Source organism: Papaver somniferum, chromosome 2 (assembly GCF_003573695.1).
Source record: "Papaver somniferum cultivar HN1 chromosome 2, ASM357369v1, whole genome shotgun sequence".
Lineage (NCBI taxonomy): Eukaryota > Viridiplantae > Streptophyta > Magnoliopsida > Ranunculales > Papaveraceae > Papaver > Papaver somniferum.
The window spans coordinates 213152110-213157917 of NC_039359.1; the positions used below are offsets into that span (position 1 = coordinate 213152110).

The following is a 5808-nucleotide window of genomic DNA, read 5'->3' on the forward strand; positions in this document are numbered from 1 at the left end:
AATATGAAGGAGGAGAGATATGGTATGGGAGAAGCACGAACTAAAGAAAGACATTACACGCGAAAACGAGAAGGCCTGGGACGAGGCACTACAAGAAAATTGGTGTGTTTCAACACCTCATCCATGTGGCAAGAACCCATGTTTCATGTGGCAATAGCCTTTTTCCACATCTAAACCTTTTGACACACCATGTGGCAACAACCTGTGTGACAAGAAGTTATTGCCACACCTTTTGTACCACGCAGCTATAGTATGGGTTTTTGCCACACCGGATGGTGAGGCAATAAAGTGAGGAAAAATGGTATTTTCATATTTAATTATTATTTTTATTTATTATTTTATTTTATTTGAAGAATATTTTGCCACACCTGCTGGTGAGGCAATAAAGGTGCGGAGAAAAGGTAAGGTATTCTTTTACTGATTTTTTTTTTCAATTATATTTTTTGTAAATATAATTTTGCAATCCTAATTATGGAAAACATAATTACAAATTATGAAACATAGTAATTATGTACGCAGTAAAACTGTTTCTATAAAGATTTTCAAGCACAAACCGAATTAAAACATAAAATTCGAATTTCATTACAAAGTCAAAGTACATGTTGCAGAGTATGTGAATCCATCTTTACCCGATGAAAAAAATCAATTAATTAATCTACACAATTTCCGAATTTAAAACCTCACTCAAAATCTTAAAAACTTTTCATACTTCAAAATTCCATTCTAAATCTCTTCCCAACCGTCGATTCCTAGTCCCAGCTTTCCTGCTAATCAAATTAAACAAACAGCACCAAGGAAAAGAAAAACATCACTTCATACTTCAAACTAGACCTATTCCATTCTAAATCTCATCACAACTGTCCATTCATAGTCCTTCTTTCCTGCTAATCAAATGAAACAAACAACACCAAAGAAAAAGAATATCAAGAAATGATAGAGAATTATCATGTCAAGCGGAATCAAGCTTGAGATGTAAGAGAAGCATCATAAAACTAGACATCGATATTAAATCAAGCTTGAGATGATAGAGAATTATCATGTCAACTACTGAAATGTAATTGCTAATTGCACAAAAATGTATCATGTGTAGTTTCCAATCCATCGGGAAACAACTAAACAATTGCACAATTAGGAAGGCATCCTATATGATGCTATGGATTCAGAACACAACTATCAACGACCAGCTAATCTCTTGCATGAGATGAACTTGCTACTGTAGTAATTCTAGAAACCTACTAATTTTTAATCACCCAATGCAGATAGAATCCCATCTTGTACATTATATGGGAAATGGGTAGAAATTCAAGGCCCTCCCGTGAAGGACATAATGAAGGACCAAACAGACAAAATAGATGATGCAACATGGCATTAGTAAGCTAGCACACACAATGGAGTTAATTACAGTTGCATCATGATACACCACCTAGTCTCTGTTGGATCATGATACGAGAGAAGGTGTGACCAACTTCGACAATAATGTAATGCTATGGTGGAAAAAAAGTATCAGGAAATATGTGGTATCACCTCAAACCTTTCTCTCTATAACGATAACAATTGCTTAGAGAGAAATGTTAGTATCTAAAAATGCATCCAAAAACAGCATTATTCAATGAAACAATTTAACATTTTACAAGTATCTAAAGGAATTAGAGTTCTGACCTTGCTCCCCCTTGTGTTGATTTTGCATTGTGTATAAAACAGAAAAGTTTCCTTTATAAGCTGAAAGACCAGTCACAAGAAACCTAGACAACCGCCAAACAGAATATGCTTAAAATCACTGGTTATAATAATTCTTATACGATTATGTTCCTCAAAGTCCAGATGCTGTGCATATGAAAGTTGATAAAAGCAATTACGTCCATTAGTTCCACCAGCGTATTCGTATGGATATGGAACAACAAACAAACCAGAATACAAGAACATTTTTCAAAACGAAACTAAAATACAAGTGAATCGAAATCTAAAGGCAGGATTTATTAATATTTCATGATCAAAAACTACATATAGAATTTGCTTTCTTCTTATGTGAATTTTAAAATTCAAGGTAATATCACTTTATCTTTTGTTCCACGTAATACCTTGGTATTGGAATCAGTTTGATTCAATAAAAACAGAACTATCACATGCCCAACGATTTGGACTAAGCATCTCTGACGGCAAATGCAAATCATGCTAGTGAACTTGAGAACCAAAACCAAATCCAATAGAGAAAACATAGGGATTTAAGACTTACTCTGATTCAAATTGCACCATCAGAAAGAAAAGTACCTTCAAAAAAAAAAATTAAAAACATCAAAAACCCAAATTAAAAAAAAAAAAAGAAAACTGTTTTGGAATTGAAATTTCAGAGAGAGGGGGATGAGAAAATTAACCTGCTATGGTCTTTGGAGAGCGACGAAAACAAAAAAAACCCCAAATTAATCCGAAGTGTTGTCTAGATCTCTAGGTAAAATTACGATTCAGAAAAAAATATTAGGATAATCTATGGAGCGTATTATACTGATAATTCAGAAATGATAAATTAGGGTTTACCTTTGATTTCTGAGTGAGAAAATTAGAGATTTTGAGTCTTTTCTTTGTGTGATTCAAGAATGTATAGCTTCGAGTAAACGAGTCTTTGTTTAAGTTGGAAGAAGATCATTTCTTGAAGAAGATGAGAGCAGTTTCCTGGGGTTCTAAGAGATTTATGAGGAGATGCGAAAAATTTGGGTGCGTGGGCAAATTTTGGGGCATTTTCAATATTTTTCGTTTTTAAAAAAACTCGATATACATTCATTTAGTTATTTTCACCATTTTATTAATTATATTATTTTCAGATATTGCCACATCGATGTGGTAAAATTTTGATTTATTGCAACAGTTAAAATTGGCATGAGGCAAAAGAGTAACTTTTTGCCTCAACTATCCATAGGTGTGGCAAAAGGTCTTACTTAATGCAACACCTATCTTGGAGTGAGGCTAAAACCACCCTAGTGCCACAATATCCATGGATGTGTGGCAAAGTAGTGAGGCAATAGACACACTTTCTTGTAGTGAGGTGAGCAAAAGGAACGAGAAGACTTGAAGAAGGTCATAGAAAGCAACAGAAGAGAATTCAGGGAAAGGGAGTATCGAATGCAACAATCAATAGAAGTTACTCGAGGAAGAAACAATATCCCCAAGGAAAGGAGAGAAAGTGATTTGCAAATGGTAAACAAATGCTCAAGGAATGAATCGTTTAAACCAGAAATAACAGCGCTTTTCTCGTTAAAGAAAAAGGAGCATGAGAGCTTGCGAAGTCTCGTCGCAAGATGGGAAGCAGTATGCAAAGAATTGAAGGGAAGAATCTCAGAAGAGGAGTTGGTACGATCATTCATCTATGCTTTATCAACCGGGCAGCCGTTATTTTCCGCACTATTCAAGATAAGAAATGCAGTACAAATGAAGCAGTTGAAAAAATACCAAGCCGAGCACATTCTTATGGAAGAAGAATAGGAAAGATACAATGAGATAAGATAAATGTATTCTCTTTATTTTGATGATAAAAATGAAACGATCGATGTACTCAATTTTCAAGGGCATAGCAATAAAAATTTGATGAAATATTAATGAAATAAATATTCGCCGAGTAACCAAAGACAGTAAGACCTCAAGATTAGGAGGCAAATAATGAATATGAAATAAAAAGTTTCTAGGGAAACTTATAGCCTTCGCCTAGGAACGCTGGGAACCCACGACATGCACCCTAGTTCGCATGAAGATGCAAGAGACAAAGACCTAACTCATGTCATGGACAACTCTCAGGAAGAAAGCTAGGGTTAATGATAAGACCTATCCGCTGAGGGTCCCTTTTATGATGGCCTTCGGTAAGGGGTGCAGAAATATGATCAAGGCGTTGACGTATTCGGTTGAGCTGCGGGTGCCTGGGACGTCTGGAGCGTTACCGGCCATGTCCGTCTGGCAAGTCTTGGCTACGACGCACTTGATCCCAAAGAAACCCCACTTAGGGTGTGACTTCGTAACTCCGAGCCTTATCGGCGAAGAGGATAAGAAGTCACGAAAACAACTGAATGTCGTAATAACCGGATGAGAGGAGACCAACATGCATGTTATGGTTAACCTCCTTGAAGGGGCACTCAGGGGAAATATAAAGGGATGGCACCCTCCATATTAGGGAGTTGTGTGACAGATTCATTGAAGCAGAGTGCTACTGGAGAGAGACAGAAAAGGAAATATAAATCTCGGAGCCGAAAAGGAAAAATGGCAGAAAAGGCACAAAGAAATCACCTGGTTCATCAAGACAGAGTGCTGCTGGAGAGACAGATTCATTGAAGCACTCAAAAGCGCAGACGAATCTTGGGAGAGGAAGTCGTCAGAAACAAAGGCGGACAAAGACTCCAAAGCACGAGATCTCATAGCCGGATCTTCTTGAGCCTTGTGATAGATACCTCGAAAGAATTGCATGTCAGGGTCAAAGAGAGGATTTGACATTGCAGGCCGAGCAGGTTGCTTTCCCTTCTTGCCAGAGGGAGGTACCTCCGAAGAACTCTTAGGATGTTCAACTCCTGGCTGAACAGGGGAATCAGCGACCTTGGAATGGGTAACAGAATCAGCTTCTTTCGGAGGAGCAGGAGCACTAACTGAAGGGGACTGTTTCTTAGTGCGAACGGGACGACCAAGGAGAGCGGAGGGCTGTATGGGCAGCTAAGGAAGCCACATTCAGGATATTTCGCGGCCTCTTGGATGCGCCAGACGGAGGGGCACTCGTCTGCGAAGTCAAAAATTAAAAACCAAAATGGCTAAAATTTACAAATAAAAGGCGATAAGGATGGTACCTGAGAAGAAGGAGGAGGAGTGGGGTGAGAACGTTTCTTGTGACCCTTGGTTACCCCAGAAGTGGGTAGTTCGCCCTGCGAAGAGGCATGACGTTAGGATAGAAAATTATCACAAAATCGCTGACAACAGACGAAAGTGATACCTGTTTAGAGGGAGTCTTCTTAGCAACCACTTTCTTCTCCTGTCGCGCCTTGACAAGTCCAGCAGCAGGCATCACATACTAAAACGAATTGAGAAACATGAGTACAATTAATGGTTCCAAATGATACAAATCGCAGTAGGAAAAATCATACCTCACTAGGAACAGTCTAGCGAAGTCTCCATGGATCACATCCCGCGAGGTAACAATGTCTGGGAAGGGGACCATTGCTAGGAAAACCCTTTTCGTCGTAACCCCAGACGAGGGGACCGCCAACTACTAAAGGAAACCTCGCCCAGTCATAAACATAGAGACGAAGTTGGGAATCCACATCCAGTAGAAGCTCCTTAATGGGGGGAGAAACCACCTTCCTAACAAGCTCCAGGCCCCATTCCTGATGCTCCCTGGTTCTTGTAAACACAACTGAATATTTGTCCATGAAAGAGTCTACGTTGAAATCCAAAGAATCAAATTCGTCCGCTGAAGAAGGGAGTTGCGAGATACCATCGCGAGAACGGACTTTGAACTCGTTGGAAATCCGAATCGCATTACTAGTAAGCTGGAAAACCCCGCACTGCAGCCTACCGAGAATCTCCAAGAAAATGGGGTTCGAAGGATCATAAAAAGGGAAAGATAGTCCCGCTCTCAACTGACCTAGAGAGATTATCACCTTATCAGCAAACCAAGTATCTGAACCAAGCCACCGGTAGTTCAGTTCCATCTCTTGTGTAGCAAGAAAAACGGGATCTGGGGAAGAATCAACAGTTGGAGTTAAGGTTAAACCTAACTCCTGGAGCTCGGATTGAAATTCCTCGAGAGTTTTAAGTGAAGCAGATGCAGAAACACCTTTAGGA

At 39.1% G+C, this 5808-nt stretch overlaps 1 long non-coding RNA gene across 1 annotated transcript; it reads right to left on the bottom strand.

The window, feature by feature from the left end:
- Positions 1 to 558: 558 nt before the first annotated feature.
- Positions 559 to 2939, bottom strand: LOC113354516. Its single transcript, XR_003361923.1, has 5 exons — positions 2533 to 2939; positions 2373 to 2442; positions 2234 to 2268; positions 1660 to 1742; positions 559 to 884 (listed from the first exon to the last, which is right to left on the bottom strand). It is a non-coding gene; the product is annotated as an uncharacterized LOC113354516 (long non-coding RNA).
- Positions 2940 to 5808: the final 2869 nt, after the last annotated feature.